The sequence below is a fragment of the Mytilus californianus genome, unplaced genomic scaffold (genome assembly GCF_021869535.1).
Source record: "Mytilus californianus isolate M0D057914Y unplaced genomic scaffold, xbMytCali1.0.p SCAF_10, whole genome shotgun sequence".
Classification (NCBI taxonomy): domain Eukaryota; kingdom Metazoa; phylum Mollusca; class Bivalvia; order Mytilida; family Mytilidae; genus Mytilus; species Mytilus californianus.
In genome coordinates, this window is record NW_026262582.1 from 48,776,397 (window position 1) to 48,795,942 (window position 19,546).

General features: G+C 35.8%; 1 protein-coding gene and 1 long non-coding RNA gene across 8 annotated transcripts in view; one reads left to right on the forward strand and one right to left on the reverse strand.

Moving 5' to 3' along the window:
- Nucleotides 1-8,104: 8,104 nt before the first annotated feature.
- LOC127718282 (uncharacterized) lies at nt 8,105-11,327 on the reverse strand. Of its 7 annotated transcripts, XR_007989697.1 has the most exons (6): nt 10,966-11,327; nt 10,433-10,609; nt 9,745-9,939; nt 9,250-9,567; nt 8,363-8,540; nt 8,105-8,199 (listed from the first exon to the last, which is right to left on the reverse strand). It is a non-coding gene; the product is annotated as an uncharacterized LOC127718282 (long non-coding RNA). The 7 variants fall into 7 exon arrangements; XR_007989695.1 differs by lacking the exon at nt 10,966-11,327 and having other exon boundaries at nt 8,106-8,199; nt 10,433-10,702; XR_007989699.1 differs by lacking the exon at nt 10,433-10,609 and having other exon boundaries at nt 8,107-8,199; nt 9,745-9,959; nt 10,986-11,327.
- A 6,835-nt stretch (nt 11,328-18,162) lies between these two features.
- The window catches only part of LOC127718278 (ankyrin-1-like), a 28,835-nt gene continuing 27,451 nt past the window's right edge, over nt 18,163-19,546 (forward strand). The window contains exon 1 of the mRNA XM_052224273.1: nt 18,163-18,301. The gene's annotated coding sequence lies outside the window, so the exon portion shown is untranslated. The remainder of the gene's footprint in view (nt 18,302-19,546) is intronic.

A 19,546-nucleotide genomic window follows, 5' to 3' on the forward strand; every position in this document is an offset into this window, starting at 1 on the left:
TGGCCTATTCCATGGCTTCTAGAGAAAAATAATGGGGTGTCAAGTGGTATGACTATATAGGTCTTGTAGAGGAGAAACAGGCGCATCTTTTGCGCTAGGTATCGAAGGGCGCTATGTTCAAAAATCTGAAACTAGAGCTCAAAATTTGAAAAAAAATTGTTAAAAACAGGGGGGTTGGCCTAGTCCATGGCTTCTAGAGAAAAATAATGAGGGGTGTCACGGGGTCTGACTATATAGGTCTTGTAGAAGAGAAACAGGCGCATCTTTTGCGCAAGGTATCGAAGGGCGCTATGTTCAAAAATCTGAAACTAGAGACAAATTTTGAAAAAAAAAGGAAAAAAAAAACAGAGGTGGTTGGCCTATTGGTGTAATACCTCCATAGATTTTCATTTATTATTTTTTTTGAAATTTGCAGTTTTCAAAAATTTGTGGAGAATTTCTCTTCGTTTCAAATTAAAAAATTAACATAACATTTCATTGCATATAAGAAAATAACCATCACTGTCAGTTAACCAATCAAATTTGCCCCTTATTTAACCTGTGTACAAGCTTTAGTAACCATGCAACCTCAAGTTTCCAAAATATTCTATAGAAACCCCAAATAAAAAAATAATGGTTCTTTGAAATACCCAAGATACATGTATATGTTTATGACCCAGAATGTTGTACTGCAATAAAATGATGGATTAATTACGTACAACTGTCAAATTCAAGGGAATATTTTTTTCGACCTATTTTTGTATGCAACCGGATGTGACGTGCCATGATTTGGTGGTATTACACCCGAAGAAGACATTTTTATTTAATAAACTGAAAGGGATTTTTTCCTTTGTAATACTGTTTTTTTCAAGCATTCCTGTCATGTATTGTCATAATCAGTTCAATAGTTTGAGAAAAATCTAGTATAATGTACGACGACATTTTCAGCGATTCGTGCAAAATTTCTTCGAAAAATCCAAACCAAGCCGCATCATGATAGAATATAGTGTGGACCAATAATGATTAAATAGTTATCTCATCTGCGTACAAACAGTTGAATATGATACAAAAGATGACTTTAGGATGATACATACCAGTAATGGACCCCTTTGTCTTCTTTATAAGGTCTCTTTTGGTCCATTTATACATGTCATTTCCTCAAAATTTCAACTTTTCAGGCCAATAAATAAAAATAATGAAGTAACTTTCACTCATTTATGATAGAAATGTTATAATAAATTACAATGAGTAATTGAAGTATTCAAGCAGAATGAACAATCCATATAAAAGTTTACTGGAGGTTAAAATAAGTCCTTACGTAAAACTTAAATTTACGCTGCGTTCCAGAGAGGGACATAAAAAGCTTCTCTATTAGTGAATAATTTGTTGGTACTGCTTTAAAAAATAATCACATTTACTTATAACTATATATTTATTAAAATATTTCTGAAAGAAAACTTTCTATCATAGCAGAATATAAGAAAAAAGGATAAAAAGCTCCCCAACACACCGTGAAGTATGGCTTGTTCTGTTAACTAATATTCATGGTAGAGTACTATTTCAAGGAAATGTTCTCATAAAATGTGTTTTGGAGACTCAATCCACTCAGAATATTTCATTGTTTGTAATATTTCACTTGAATAGCAAGAAATTTTAACACATGAGAGTACTCACAAGGTTAAAGGTGCATGTTCAGCACCCAATATAAGGTGTAATACCACCATTTTTTCCCCCTATTAGTCTTTTTAAAATTTGCACTTTTCAAAAAATTGTGCAGAATTTATCTTTGTTTCAAATTAAAAAATACTTGGCATGAGTAAAGTTTTATCCTGTCCAGTACTATAGAAAAACATTCACATAAAATTTCATTGCATATAAGAAAATAACCATAACTGTAAGTTAACCAATCAAATTTTCCCCCTTATATAACCTGTGTACAAGCTTAAGTAACCATGTAACCTCAAGTTTCCAAAATATTCTATAGAAACCCCAAATAAAAAAGAAATGATGCTTTGAAATACCCAAGATACATGTATATGTTTATGACCCAGATATGTTTTACTGCAATAAAATGATGGATTAATTACCTACAACTGTCAAATTCAAGGGAATATTTTTTTCGACCTATTTTCGTATGCAACCGGATGTGACGTATCATGCATCGATGGTATTACACCTATCAAATGGCTTCTAGGAAAAAAAATGATGTGGAGTTTCACGGGGTATAGCTATATAGGTCTTGTAGAGGAGAAACAGGCGCATGGTTTGCGCAAGGTTTCGAGTTGCGCTTTGTCCAAAAACTGAAACTAGGGTTCGGAATTTCAAAAAATATTGGGAAAAACAACAGGCATTTGCCTATTCCATGGCCTCTGGAAAAATAATGAGGGATGTCGCGGGGTAAGACTATAAAGGTCTTGTAGAGGGCACACAGGCGCATAGTTTGCGCAAAGCTTCAAGAGGTGCTATGTTTAATTATGTCGAAAGGAACTAGAATTTAGTGAGCAAACTCAAATGTCAGAAGAGAACGTGAAAACCGTGAAAAAGACATACCAGAGTCAGCAAAGAAGAATTTCTTGTCATATGAAGTCGAAATGAAAATCCAAATTCCCCCATCCGAATTACATGATAAAAGAGATTTTAAAATGTGTTATGTAAGTACTGATAAAGAGAAGGCTGAACACTGGCTGAATTTTTTTTAAGGGTATTTCGAAAAAGAAAACGATGAAGATGAAAGAACTTTAGTGCGAAGGCCAGCTGGTATACAACCTAAAGTTCTATATACTATTACAGACTTAATAGACAGTCTACATTGTATTTTTTTCAAAAGTGTATTTATATCAGAGGTTTTGTACCAGAATAAAACAAATTCGGCAAAGAGTACTGAGTTGTTAAAAAGATATGATAGTAAAACTACATACAGACCAGTTAACTTTATCAATGACAATCCAAGCGCCACATTCTTAAATTGGTATCAGTACCCTCGTCCACGTGCGGGCATTGTCTGATATAAATAAATGTTTACTAGTCAAAAAAAGAAACGTTACCCTGGTTTTTAATTAAAAAAAAATTACATACATGTATATTAATTTATAATATTTTCAAGATTAAAACTAGTGACCTGAATGATTTATCTATCATTTACTAATTTGTTAAAAATTCGAAGACGACGTTACGTCATTTTCTGATTTCAAACAAATAAGCATTTTTTCAAACATTTACCTGTATAGAGATGGAATTGAGTTGTCCTTTTGATCATTAAATGTGTCGAGCACGTAAGTCAATGCCACGTCTACGTCATAATGAGAGAGAACGAGCTATTGGTTGTGGCAGCAAATATGACTCTAATACAGGTTGCAAATCATCCCAATGTCTCTAGAATGAATATTGAAAGGCTTAAGACTCGTCTTAGAGATACTTGCACGACAAATAATCGTCCCCGAGGTTGCAGGCAACGTGAAACGAAGTTACGTCAAGACAGTCACATCCGCATTATTCATCTCCGGAATCGATTTGTAAACTTGTCACAAACAGCACGACAAACTCATGGAAGAAACAACAACAGGCTATATTCCCAAACAGTTTGTAACCGACTGCATCAAGTTGGCCTAAGAGCTCATCGTCCGTTGAAGGGACCTACCCTTACGCAGCGTCACAGGATGTCGAGACTTGAATAGACTCGGGTACGGATTCGATGGAATAGGCTTACATGGAGACATGTCCTTTTTACCGATGAATAGAAATTCAACTTGACATTTAGCGACGGCAAAGCCATGGTCTACCGGAGGTGCAATGCATGATTTTCTGATGCGTGCGTACAGGAAACGGATCGGTTTGAGGGTGGCGGAATTATGGTATTGGACGGAATAACCTACCAGGAACGCACCGATCTGACAATTATTGAAGGTAACTTAATGCAAAAAGGTATAGGAACGAAATTCTGACTCCACTCGTTCTCCCGTTTCTCCGAAGGCATCGTTTTAACCACGTTTTTCAGCAGGACAACGCCCGTTGTTACGTGGCACACATTTCAATGATTTTTTGGAGAATAATCACATTCGTGTGTTGCCGTGGTCAGCAATGTCTCCAGATTATCGCCAATGGAACATCTTTGGGACGAACTTGGACGGCCGATCAGAAAGAGCCCAAATCCATTGGAAACGCTCGCCCATCTCCGAATAGCACTTTTCAGGAAATGGAACAACACAAAGGGCCATTGATAAAGAGGGATGATCATGGGTAGTTTCTTCAAATACTGGAACATGAACGACAACCATATCACCAGTCTGAAAGCTCCGATGGCCAGTTCGGATGCTGTAATGAATAAAGGCAACAGTAGTATAACGCTGTGCGAAAACTCATAAATCGATAGAGATAAAAACAAATCCGGTTTTCAAACTAAAACTGAGAAATGGAATGGTGGGTCATTAAAAAAGTAAAAGACAGCACGTATGAAACCTAGTGCGACCAGATTTAAACGGATATAAAATGAATGAAGATAGAATATGATGCAGCAATCAAAGAACATGAGAAAAAATAATGGACAAGCTGGACAAGTGTGACCACAAACTCAAACATGCAGAACCATTTGATTAGTTAACTTCACGAAAATAAAATGGCAGAGGACAAGGTGATGAATGTTTGGTATGCAAAGAAATAGGAAGAACAAGATGGGGATATTCAATAGATTGACGGAGTGAGATGTGTTAAAATAAACTAGAGTAGATATCGAAACCTTAAAAATTGAGGGTAATACGTTGCATCATAATCATACCTCTCGTAAATACCACACACATGACGTTTACTATGTGCTGCACTTAATGTTATGTCACGTCACTTTGACATGTTACTATGACTAGTACATCTATCACATAGTCAAGAAGTCTTTTATTTCTATCTTAAGAAGGGAAAATGGATACAAAGCTAAAAGCCATTCGTTCCGGACATAAACGAGCACTTACAAGACTTTGGAAGAATTTTGGAGACATAACTGCAGAGATAGTCTCGATATAGAAATTGAGGAAGTCACAGCTATTTAAGATGCCGTGTCACAGAAAAGTGATATTCAGAAAGGTTTTAATAATAAAATTGTAGAAGCTTGCTCGGATGAAGACGTGGTGGAAGAAATTCAGCAAACAGATCAGTATATGTTCGTTTAGATTAAAAAATCCGTCAAATTAAAAAACTCATTCAATCCTCACAAACAACTAGTCATAATTTACCCGTCAATACTACCGTTTTTCAAGCTAGTCATGTTACTCCCTCTGATACACCCATACATATCATGATTTCACCTACAGGCAATAGTGTACCCGCAAGCGACTCCTCTCAATAGAACCCGCACGCCAATTGATTCACGTCGACACCTCTTGTACAATAAAATGCAGCATAGTTTTATACTAGTAACCCTGCTATATCAGGGAAAACCGTTAAACCCATTGGTTACTAGTAACCTTTACATTCTCATAATCTTTACAGTCTTGGGGAATCATCAAGAATATAGACCTTCTAGAGAGGTTAGTTTAAACATAGTTATTTTTAGTGGATTTGGAAACAAGTTATTGTAACTTATATTAATTATATCCCTCTCTACTTTGCCGGTGCGAGTGCTGCCTTGTAGCGGCATCAGCCTGGTCTTTTTCGAAATCTACAAGGTTGTCTTTTACGTGCAGTGATATGGATCTCTCTTAACGCGGGTCAGCCGTTTATCGTACCCTTCCGACAGACTATCATCGTTCCTGAAGACAATACTCGCAAATGGTGTCAAGGGAGAGCCGAAAATTTGGTCCCTGATTATCTCCCAGGAACGGAGATCGAACCACGAACCTTTGTGTTTGAAAAGAGAGATTGTGACTCCATGTCTAATTGTTTGATCCAAGAAATAAATGACTGAGATTACCTATCCATTTCTCAAAGAGATCATTGACATCACCCCGATTTCGCCTTCGCAATACCTTATCGAAGCGGTACGAGGTATTCAGAAGTTCGGGAACCCTGTATTTCCTCATCGTTGAAATCGTGGGAATTGGTAAACACGCGGATCCGACCCTGCTGTATAGTAGGCATGTCTGCATACAAGTTACAGTACACCTTATTTTCTTTCATATTTCTTATGACTTGCTGCCAAAGGTCTTAAGTCGATCTCTTTTTTGGTGGTGTTTTTGTTGGTGAACGAGATCATCTAAAGTACCAATCGCGCATGTGCGCGTAGATTTGGCTTTAAAGTATTTGATCATCTTCCTATCATGGTGTGGTCCCAGTGGTCGAGACAACTCGGCTTTTCTCCATTCTGGCGGGATCAACGTCGTGTTTTCGGCATAGCACTTTGACCTCTTTGTTGTGGAATTCGGTTACCTTTTCCGTCCATAGTTTTATGAAAATGCTTGACTTAAATACGGTATAAAAAAGCAACCTTGATCGTCACACCTTCTTGGGCTTTGGCGGCACTAAACAGTCGTATTTGGCAAGGAAAACATTGATGATGCTAAGAACAAACGTGAATTCTTTGTTCTGTTGAGATAGAACTGTAATCCAAGTTTCACCTAAACGAACAGCGATCAGGCATCGTTTCTCGAATTTACGTCGAAATGTTTTATCCGTCCAACGAACTTTTCTATTGAGACGCCCAGACCAATTGAACTTTGGTGAAGATGAGGTGTCAAACGGTGTCGCGTTCGATCTTCATTCTCATTGCTAGATTTTATAGAGTGCAAAGTTATCAATGCATGTTCCTGTCATTCACATAGTTGCGAGTTGTTGTATTCTTATGTTGAGCATCGATAGCTCATTTACACGGCTTGGTTCCACGTGGATGACAAGGTTCGAATCACAAAGAATTTATGTACATTTGATAAGGAATACACACCTTCCGTTGGACCAAATAAGTGTACAAAAAGAAGAGATCATGACGATACACAGCTTGAGCGACCCATGGACCAAGGTGTTTGTGGTTCTTACTGTATGTAATCGTTTTTTCAGCTAAGTAACAGGTCCCGTGAAGTTGTGCAACAAACGATCGGGGCGGGTTTATTTAGCTTGTTCATGAAACATCCACTGGTTGTACTCATAAAGTGGAATATCCTCGATCCACCCCTCCGTCGTCGCCCCTTGCTAGTCGTTAATTCGAAGCGGCTGTTTGTCTTTGTATTCTACTTACACTTCAGACTGCCGTAAGCCGTTATAAGCCGACGCTGCTAAAAAATCGGTCAGGTGTTTATGTTACGATAGTTAGGAAAATCTCTTCATCGACCTATCTATCTACTCCTGCAAAACGCACTGGGGAAGAGGTTCTTACAAATGACATAAGCGACCTGATTTCCGATATAGGTAAATGTCCCACATCACTCATCAATGTCATTGTTCGTCTTCGAACAGACCATCGGGAATTGACACAAACAGTAAGATCTTGGTGGTTTTTGATGAATTGGTGCTGAGTAAACAAAATAGTGCGAAGACTTCTACGTCCGAGTAGGACTCAACAACGCTGATTGATTCTATCTTTGTGAAAACTGCTTGAAACTCTCGCGCAAGACGATCCAACTTTGTCAAGATCTCTTTCAACAATACAACCAGAGTTTCCAGACACATTCACCGTTCGGCCCTGGTCAAAACTTCATGCTGGTCTGAGCCTTACGGCTTTGTCACCATTAAACGCTAATTTTTTTACGGTATTAAACACTAGATGATGTTTTCTAAAACGCTTTCAAACGCTTAAGGGAGTTTTTGCAAACGCTTTACATAAAATGACGTTTGTTATACTAATTATTGCCTATTCCAAGCAGCATGAAACACTTCACATGAAGTTCCAGGATTCCAGGATGAAAAGCATACCATCAAATCTAGTAACTTACAATAACTACTTGACAAACAAGGTTAAGTCGTGATCTAAACGAGTCTTTAAACCAGTCTTAAAAGGGCAAGAGAAAAAACTGCTTCTTGTAGTCTTACCAGTATCTGTACTGCATCCTCCATCTCCTAATTTGCAGATACATTACCTATCGATGCAGCTAAACGTGCTACCCTCGGACATCGTACACAGGAGTACCCAAATCTCAGCATTGGAGTTTGCAAAACATCCACGTAACCGTCAACGTTCAACGCTACCCAGTCATTTACTTCAATGCTGCATTTACCCAGTGCAAAAAGTATAGGTTGTACAAAAATGCAGCATAGCGCCACTCGATACCTTGCGCAACAGATGCGCCTGTTTCTCCTCTACAAGACCTATATAGTCATATCCCGTGACACCCACCATTATTTTTCTGTAGAAGCCATGGAACAGGCCAACTCCCTGTTTTTAACTTTTTTTCAAATGTTGAGCTCTAGTTTCAGATTTTTGAACATAACACCCTTCGATACCTTGCGCACTGTTTCTCCTCTACAAAACCTATATAGTCATACCCCGTGACACCCCTCATTATTTTTCTCTAGAAGCCATGGAATAGGCCAACCCCCCTGTTTTTAACAATTTTTTTTTCAAATTTTGAGCTCTAGTTTCAGATTTTTGAACATAGCGCCCTTCGATACCTTGCGCAAAAGATGCGCCTGTTTCTCTTCTACAAGACCTATATAGATATCCCGTGACACCCACCATTATTTTTCTGTAGAAGCCATGGAATAGGCCAGCCCCCCATGTTTTTAACTTTTTTTTTTCAAATTTTGAGCTCTAGTTTCAGATTTTTGAACACAACACCCTTCGATACCTTGCGCAAAAGATGCGCCTGTTTCTCCTCTACAAGACCTATATAGTCATACCCCGTGACACTCCTCATTATTTTTCTCTAGAAGCCATGGAATAGGCCAACCCCCCTGTTTTTTACAATTTTTTTTCAAATTTTGAGCTCTAGTTTCAGATTTTTGAACATAGCACCCTTCGATACCTTGCGCAAAAGATGCGCATGTTTCTTGTCTACAAGACCTATATAGTCATACCCCGTGACACCCCTCATTATTTTTCTCTAGAAGCCATGGAATAGGCCAACCCCCCTGTTTTTAATATTTTTTTTCTTCAAATTTTGAGCTCTAGTTTCAGATTTTTGAACATAGCGCCCTTCGATACCTTGCGCAAAAAATGCGCCTATTCCTCCTCTACAAAACCTATATAGTCATACCCCGTGACACCCCTCATTATCTTTCTCTAGAAGCCATGGAATAGGCCAACCATCCTGTTTTTAACAATTTTTTTTCAAATTTTGAGCTCTAGTTTCAGAATTTTGAACATAGCGCCCTACGATACCTTGCGCAAAAGATGCGCCTGTTTCTCTTCTACTAGACCTATATAGTCATACCCCGTGACACCCCTCATTATTTTTCTCTAGAAGCCATGGAATAGGCCAACCACTCTGTTTTTAACAATTTTTTTTTCAAATTTTGAGCTCTAGTTTAAGATTTTTGAACATAGCGCCCTTCGATACCTTGCGCAAAAGATGCGCCTGTTTCTTCTCTACAAGACCTATATAGTCATACCCCGTGACACCCCTCATTATTTTTCTCTAGAAGCCATGGAATAGGCCAACCCCCCTGTTTTTAATAATTTTTTTTTCAAATTTTGAGCTCTAGTTTCAGATTTTTGAACATAGCGCCCTTCGATACCTTGCGCAAAAAATGCGCCTGTTTCTCCTCTACAAGACTTATATAGTCATACCCCGTGACACCCCTCATTATCTTTCTCTAGAAGCCATGGAATAGGCCAACCACCCTGTTTTTAACAATTTTTTTTCAAATTTTGAGCTCTAGTTTTAGAATTTTGAACATAGCGCCCTACGATACCTTGCGCAAAATATGCGCCTGTTTCTCTTCTACAAGACCTATATAGTCATACCCCGTGACACCCCTCATTATTTTTCTTTAGAAGCCATGGAATAGGCCAATCCCCCTGTTTTTAACAATTTTTTTTCAAATTTTGAGCTCTAGTTTCAGATTTTTGAACATAGCGCCCTTCGATACCTTGCGCAAAAGATGCGCCTGTTTCTCCTCTACAAGACCTATATAGTCATACCCCGTGACACCCCTCATTATCTTTCTCTAGAAGCCATGGAATAGGCCAACCACCCTGTTTTTAACAATTTTTTTTCAAATTTTGAGCTCTAGTTTCAGAATTTTGAACATAGCGCCCTTTGATACCTTGCGCAAAAGATGCGCCTGTTTCTCCTTATTTTTCTCTAGAAGCCATGGAATAGGCCAACCCCCCTGTTTTTAATAAATTTTTTTTCAAATTTTGAGCTCTAGTTTCAGATTTTTGAACATATCGCCCTTCGATACCTTGCGCAAAAAATGCGCCTATTCCTCCTCTACAAAACCTATATAGTCATACCCCGTGACACCCCTCATTATCTTTCTCTAAAAGCCATGGAATAGGCCAACCATCCTGTTTTTAACAATTTTTTTTTCAAATTTTGAGCTCTAGTTTCAGAATTTTGAACATAGCGCCCTACGATACCTTGCGCAAAAGATGCACCTGTTTCTCTTCTACAAGACCTATATAGTCATACCCCGTGACACCCCTGATTATTTTTCTCTAGAAGCCATGGAATAGGCTAACCACCCTGTTTTTAACAATTTTTTTTCAAATTTTGAGCTCTAGTTTCAGATTTTTGAACATAGCGCCCTTCGATACCTTGCGCAAAAGATGCGCCTGTTTCTCCTCTACAAGACCTATATAGTCATACCCCGTGACACCCCTCATTATCTTTCTCTAGAAGCCATGGAATAGGCCAACCCCCCTGTTTTTAATAAAATTTTTTTCAAATTTTGAGCTCTAGTTTCAGATTTTTGAACATAGCGCCCTTCGATACTTTGCGCAAAAAATGCGCCTATTCCTCCTCTACAAAACCTATATAGTCATACCCCGTGACACCCCTCATTATCTTTCTCTAAAAGCCATGGAATAGGCCAACCATCCTGTTTTTAACAAATTTTTTTTCAAATTTTGAGCTCTAGTTTCAGAATTTTGAACATAGCGCCCTACGATACCTTGCGCAAAAGATGCACCTGTTTCTCTTCTACAAGACCTATATAGTCATACCCCGTGACACCCCTCATTATTTTTCTCTAGAAGCCATGGAATAGGCCAACCCCCCTGTTTTTAACAATTTTTTTTTCAAATTTTGAGCTCTAGTTTCAGATTTTTGAACATAGCGCCCTTCGATACCTTACGCAAAAGATGCGCCTGTTTCTCCTCTACAAGACCTATATAGTCATACCCCGTGACACCCCTCATTATTTTTCTCTAGAAGCCATGGAATAGGCCAACCCCCATTTCTGCAAATGTGTATCTTAGTTCAATTAAATAATGACATCAAAGGTGCTGTATTTTACAGGGAAGGACTACTTTTACATACGTTCTAAATTGAAGTGGGTGCACGGGTGGTCTTACACCTACAAATAATCCCTTGACAGATGCTGATTTACTGTGGTACTGAATTTTAGTTTGACTGTCCCTCTGGTATCTTTCGTCCCTCTTTTAGCCTAAAAAGAGATGTGACTTGTTTGATCAATTGATGGGATAAATACCATTTCATGATAGAGTTGAAATTGCAATATTTGAACGGAATTTCTGCCTTTTTCATTTAACGGCCGTTGCTGTCTTATTCATTTTTTCGGTTTTTAGATATATCGCCTTATTGTTCGCTGGCTTATTGTTCGCTTGTTATTGTTCGCTAGCTTCAGCTTGATGTCTGTATGTTTGCGTTGTATATGTATCTGATGTTATTACATGTATGTTTTGTTTATTATATTAGTCGGTTAAAGAGCTCTTAAGAGCTCATGTTCCTTGTTATTATGTATATATGCAACCCGACTTTAAATAAAGATTACCTACATACTAAGATGTTATTTTATTACGCAAAATAGTTTTGACCGACGTCATGTGACACGTTTGACCAATGAAACAAACTTTCGTTCATAGCAATGTAAACATCTCTTGTCGCTAAACAATGCAGAACCCCCAAAGCGAATCCAACATTGAAATCGGCATCACTATCTTTAAACGTTTCAGGACGAAATGCTCCCGTTAATTAAATCGGTTTGTCTATGTTATGGTCGGCTAAAGATTTAGCTGTGTCCAGCATTGTATCTGTTCCATGTATTATAAGAATTTTAGACGATACACTGTACTTGCAAAAACTTGCGATCTTGTTCCTGAAACATAAGAAAAAAATCGGTCATCGAAGAAATTTGAAAATTTTACACACACGCACACATACACACACACACTAATGTACTTTAATAATAAAAAAACAAAAAAAACGTAAAATTTGCAATACAGTATCAACATGCCTTTTACATGAATTACATTTGGATTTTATGAAAATATGTAAAATTGTTAAAAACGCTTTCAAGTGTATATATATATATATAAAGACTCGATCATTAATTTTCAATTAAATTCCAGTAGGATTATAATGTTTTAGATTTTGACACTGTGACTGAAACACATGCAGGGGAAATTGGCCGTCCCTCTTTCCTTCCGAGTTCGATATCTCTGTCAACTATTTGTTGACAATAACTATCATATTAACTTATAAAAGTTGAAAGACTGACCAAGAGTACAAGCTAGTAACGATGGTCTGGATGGGGGTCCTTTATTTCTTTATTCTATAATTTTTAGACCATTTTTCTCTTTTAAATACATCCATTACCGAAATAATATTAATGGTATTTTCTATTCTATTCTATACAGCCACAACACAATTATACATGCAAATCGATATCTCTTAAAGTTCTCAAACTATATAAAATAATGTTTAATAATATAAAATCGTAAAACAATGAACAACTTGTATATAATTTGGTTTATAATTTAGCAGTTTAGTTATTAACCTGGAAATTAACGAATATTGATCTTCATCTCAATAATACTGCTTCATCTTAATTCTGATCTTGACTCATGCAACTATTTCATAAGGTATTTGTCATCATTAGCACTAGTCTGACATGTGACGCGTCGCAGTGAGACCATTTCTCACATATACCGATTTCGTTAAAAGTTCTTATGTTAACATACAAGTCTTCCTGTGTAAGCTTTTGGCTGTTTTTATTACAAGCTTTGACTATAGAAGCCTGATGGAAACTCTTCCTCTGTCAAGTATGTTAACAATAGCTGCCTCCTCAGACACCTCTATGCCTCTCTTTGAATTCTTTAGCACTGTATCAATCGTCCCTGTGAAATTTGAAGGACAAAATATAACCATTTTACAATTTGAAAAATAATGTCAACTTACTTGATTTGTTTCTTGTGACAGGAATTTGAAAAAAATACGGATTTCCCAGTTTATAAATAAAGAAACAAAGGTTCCAACTCCCAAAGGCTAAATTTACCATAGATGACTGGCTATTTGGTGATATAGTTCTTCATAGGGGGTCACCACGTGACGGTGTTAAACCAATCATAATTAACGTCATAATTTACCCGAGGTGCGATAGTTGGTGATATAGTTCTTCACGTGTTTAGATTATATACCTACTTGGCTTTTAAAATATTGGGTTTAAGCGTTCCTGCTAATGGATTATCCAGAATAGCGCTTCGAAAGCACGAAGTTTTTTTTCGGTTGAACACCTGATTAATTCATTTTTATTTTAACTATAACATTTTATTAATACATTATTGAATGGTTATCTTATTAGAGGGTCTGGATGGGGCTTACGGAAAAGAGAATAATTGGCAAAAAGTGCAGAACAAAGGGCAAAACAATAAAGAATAGAGAAAAAATAGTTAAAGATTAAAGAATAGAGAATTGGGTTCTAAATAATAAAGAATAGAGAATGGGGTTCTAAATAATAAAGAATAATGGCGAAATCAAATAAAGAATATAGAAAAAAAAGATCTAAAAAATTAAAGAATAAAGAAATGAAGGACCCCATCCAGACCCTCTTATTAAGCTGCATAATGTGGATAAATCTTTGTATTATCTTTAAAAAGAATTGACAATAAGTGTTAGAACCAATTATATCTGTTCGGACTTGAAATTAATCCCTTTTTCTAACTAGCGATTATCTTTCTTTGAAGGATATCTGAATTTTTATTTATTATTGAAAATACGGGTGATTTAATTTCTCGTAAGAAATAGAAACCAAAACAATTTTTAGAAAACAATTTTGCAACGCGTTGCGGGGGACATAGAAACACCGGGCGTCCGTCCGTCTGTCCGGTCTTGTTAGCGCTCTCACGTGTATAATTCTCGCCAGATTTTTATAAAACTTATATCATAGGTTTATATCAGCAATGTCTTGGACAAGTTCGGATATCAGTGCCAATCATTTATTTTTAAAATAGTTATGCCCCTTGGAAACATTTATTATATGGAAAATTGCATCGTTAGCGCTCTCATGTGTTCAATTCCTGCCAGATTTTTATGAAACTTATGTCATAGGTTTATATCAGCAATGTCTTTGACGAGTTCGAAAACCAGTGCTGGTCAATTATTTTTAAAAGAGTTTTGTCCCTTTGAAACATTAAATATATGGAAAGTTGCATTGTTAGCGCTCTCATGTGTACAATTCTTGCCAGAATTTTATGAAACTTAAATCATAGGTTTATATTAGCAATGTCTTTGACAAGTTCGAAAATCAGTGACGATCAATAATTTCTAAAAGAGTTATGCCCTTTGGAAATATTAATTATATGGAAAATTGCCTTATGGGCGCTCTAGTGTGTACAATTCTTGCCAGATATTTATGAAATTTATATTATAGGTTTATATCATCAATGTCTTTGACGAGTTCAAAAATCAGTGTCGATCAATGATTTTTTAAAGAGTTATGCCCCTTGGAAATATTGATTATAGGGAAAATTGCATTGTCAGCGTTCTCATGTGTACAATTATTGCTAGAATTTGATGAAACTTATATATCATAGGTTTATATCAGCAATGTCTTTGACACTTTCGAAAATAAGTGCTGATCTAATATTTTTAACGAGTTATGCTCCTTGGAAATCATATTGCATTTGCTCTAAAGCCTTCATTTCTCTAAGATATTAATAAAAGGAACAAAAATAAAAGTGCTTTTTTAGTGATTGCTCGTGTACCTTGGATACACAAAATATGTGTAACGCGGGGGACATTGGAACTCTATTCTTTTATATTTTTTTATTCTAAATATATTTTACCACTGGAAGTTAAGCAACCAACAATCAATCCGCTGAATCAATCAATTATACTTCATTGTGTCTCCGTATTCTGCTGACTCAATTAAGTTTGACAGCATGTGTAAGTATTGTGAAATTAATATACAACAGACTTTTGTTGACGCCAGTGTTAGGATAATAGTAATAGGCCGGACGATACAACATGTCGGAGTTATAATACTAGTAAGCAGATATCACAAGTTACCGATTGTTAGAATTTCCCATTACATGTCATAAAACACTGGTTGCAAATACATTTACAACATGCATTACATTAAACCAACACATTTAATGGTCGGGTTGTTGTCTCTTTGACACATTCCCCATTTCCATTCTCAATTTTAAAGTCACCGAAAGCCAACCTGCTGTTGGTTTTATTATTTTGTCGGGTTGTTGTCCGATTATGGCTATGCATAGGATACAGGATTTTGGTTAAGACGGATTTAAGATAAACATGTACATGTAAATAGAAATCTTCTGCGTTATATTTAGCGAGTTAAAACAAAATATTTTCAAGGGAGGTTCAAATATAAATGAAAATATGAAAACAAATTATCTTGCCTGACACAGGATGAAAATGAATATTCTGCCTAAAAAAAATACAGGATATAATAATTGTGCACACAATATGCCGAGCGAAACACATAACCGGCAGTTGCGCTTCCAGAATTTTGAAAAAGGGGAACCCCTGGCAAACAAACGTTTGGAGTGACAATTGTAAAAAATCCTTTTATTAATCACGTTTAAAGCTCCATAAGGGAGGAGGTCGACCCCTACCCCTAAAGTCGTGTCTGGTAACAGATAATTATTTAAAATTCAGTTCGCGAAAAATGTTCCTGCTCCTGTATTCAAAATCAAATTGTTACATTCTAACTATTTCCTACCTCCTGTCTGAATAACTGTTTTATCCATAATATAAATAACCATAAAACTGAATTTAACGTGGGTAAAGACTTATGTAGAACAAAATTGTGAACATGTCACTATTATCAGGGTCTAGACTGATTCGTTTCAATCTTATCAATGTTAAAATTATAGTTTAGGGCAAATAAGGCCATGCTTGAGAATTTATTTGTTTTGCGTTCAAAAATCTTAGCGGGTTCAAAATAGAAACAATTTATGCCTATGTGTAGAATGGTAGATGCAACTATTAAATAAGAATAATTTTAGTGTTATGATATAGCGTCAATCTGTAAAACCATGTTTAGATCTTTTGTTTTTCCCCATGGTTAACTGGTAGTCTTTATAGATTTGACGATGAAAAACAAATGAAAAATAGATATGAAATATCTTTCTAAATTGTACAAATCTGCATTACGTTTTTCTTAAACTGTGATTTTTCTTTCTCTTTAATAATCTCTTATTATTTCTATGCAGTAGGACATTTTTTGTTCAATTACTTGTAAATGGTACATGTTTTGTATTTATAAAGAATTCAACAATTTAAAAAGGAGGAAGTGCATAACACCCGACAAAATTAAACATTCGTCTACTAGTTTACCAACGAAAGGAACGAATGGAAAACAACCATCCTATTTTTGACTTGGTACAAGCATATTCCGAAAACAAATTTCCGACAATTTCAAAATTCAGTAAAAAATCTAAGTTCATTCACAAGATATAACATTGTTAAATTTTCTTCTCAGTAGAAACGAAAATTAACATTAGTATCCTGACTTCTCATTTAAAAGATAATGCGTTTGATGTCTATAGTTGTTTGTTGCTGTTGCTCACATGGCCATATATCGCTTATCGATCACATATAAATTTAATTAAAACTTATTAGAGCAATCCTTCAGGAATTCCTTGATCAGTTAAGATAAAAGATAATATAATATGTTAGACAATATTTTTACTCGCGGCCACCTTTCAAAGTCACACCAAATAAACCCGAATTTACCATATGATTTGGTCGCTGTCAGTATCAATAGCATACATTTTGGGGAAAGTTATAAATGATTTGTACATTTATCATTCGCATAACATATTTATATTGGAATTTACCTTGTGACTTAAATTCAAAAGTTATAATCTTTGATTGATGGATGGATTTTTTCTTTAACGTCCAGTGGCAATTATTACATGCATACCAGGATGATAACATGTTTATGTGACATCAATAATGAAACCTGCTTTGTACTAGACAGTCTAGATGAGTCGGATTTTCAACCTGCTAGTTCACAAGCTAACATGAAGACATCCCCGGACGCATCATTGATATGATTATTACGACTCCGAGCCGACCAGTCTTTGCTCTACCAAAATGCCATATGCTTAGTGCAAAAGTAACAAATACTAATTTTTCAAGTTTTCACCTGACCAGGGATCGAACCCACTTCCGTCCTCAACTGAACCAAGAACGTCATCACCAGCTCACCCTATTTCACAATGGCGATCTTTGCTGGATATCAATATCGATTTTTTTTTTATATTTCTTTCAAGAACGCCTTTGGTCTAGCTTCATACAGATACAGAGAATTGACATAGATCAGGTACGTAAACAGCCAATAGAAAAATGAATAAGGTTGGTACGTTTACGTAAGTAATCTATTCGTACAGAATGAATTGTACAGAAAACCCCCACAGCTTGATGATCGAACACCTCCTTACGTGCCAAAAAATGAAGACTTCAATCGTTTTTTTTTACTTTGAAAACAGAGAAAAAGTGTTTTTCAGATAAGAAAACGTACTGACTTCAGATTATTTAACAGGATAATTAAACCAGAAAACGCTATCATGAAGATGGGTATTGGTAATATAAATAAGGATAATTTAGCATTTATGATACAAAAATATAAGATTTAATTTTGGTGTTAAACTTGGGACGTTGTGTTATTTAAATGTTTGTACAATAGAATTATTTGTTTGATAAATTGAATGATATATGATACACCCAACATGGGATCATATAAGGAAACTAATAACAATAATAAAACTAAATATAAAAAATGTAAAATCAGATATCATTCATTTAAAAAATAAAAATGACATAACCAAAGGTATAGTATTGAAGTACTATGGCATTTTGCCAATAATCAATTACAACCAATTGCAAGTAAATGGAATGTAAACACTGCCATAAAGCCGGAAGTTTTCATATCTAAGTCAAACTTTTAAACCTGTTTTCAAAAGGTACAATGGTGTCCAGTTGTTACAATTTAATTCATCTTGCAATCATAAATCAATCACTGGAAAAGAATGGTAAGCATACTCTCGCTTTATACTAACAATATTTCACTAGGAAAACGCTAACATTTGTCACCATTGGATCAGTTTTAAGATATGAAATCAGATTGTATAAATAAAGCAAATGGAAAGAGCACGGTATATTGTACAGGATTGAACTGACAACACATTTATGGTAAAAATGGATGATTACGTAATAAAAATTCATATCAGCTTGAGTACACAAAACAAGGAATGTAGTCCTTTTGTCAACAAGAAAATCTAGACTTCGAAACTAAAACAGTTAATGGGAAATCGACTATTGGTATTGAGAAAAGGCAGAACATATTGTATAACTATATAATTAAGCACAGTCATTTAATAACATCGCCCTGAAGGATAAAAAGGGGGGGGGGGGGGGGGGTTATATAGGTCTACGGCCATCCATCCGTCCCATTCAAATTTTTTTCAGAAACTACAAATAAAAGCTGTCTGTAATTTGATATCAAGGATGCAATACAATCTGATGTGTTTTCACATTGATCAACCGTCAACTCCCTGTTTTACCGTATACATATAGCTATAATATCATTAATAGGCAATGCAAAGCTCACCGTACAACTTGTTTGCTATTGTGTTTTCATCATACCACATATAAAAATTAGTTATGAGTTACTATTTGTTGTATACTATAAAACCAACTGTCCGAGGAACATGCATTCCTTTAACATGGAATTTGTAGTTTTTAAACCTGCCCCCTATACTGATAATTTTTGTATGGCTACATTTTCTCCAAACTAATGTACAATGTATTAGTATAGTAGTAGTAAACAAAAAATATAAAAATAAAGATAGAGAGGTGGTGCATGTACACAACTAAATTTTTTCATATGCTTCCACTACAAGACTGCATTATGTTGTATAAAACACGCAGAATAAAGGACAAAAAGCTGAATTAATAAAATTGTTTTTACAGAGAAAAGGGGAGCTATGCTCAAGCTCCTTAGGTATTTTTACAGAGAATAGGGGAGCTATGATCAAGCTCCTTAAGTATTTTTAAAGAGAAAAGGGGAGCTATGCTCAAGCTCCTTAGGTAGTTTTACAGAGAAAAGAGGAGCTATGCTCAAGCTCCTTAGGTATTTTTACAGAGAAAAGGGGAGCTATGCTCAAGCTCCTTAGGTATTTTTTACAGAGAGTTTGAGATCAAATATAAGTACCAAAACAAAACCATAAAAGTTTTTGTTGATATGTTATAGTTGAACATAGTTTTTGAGACATCGA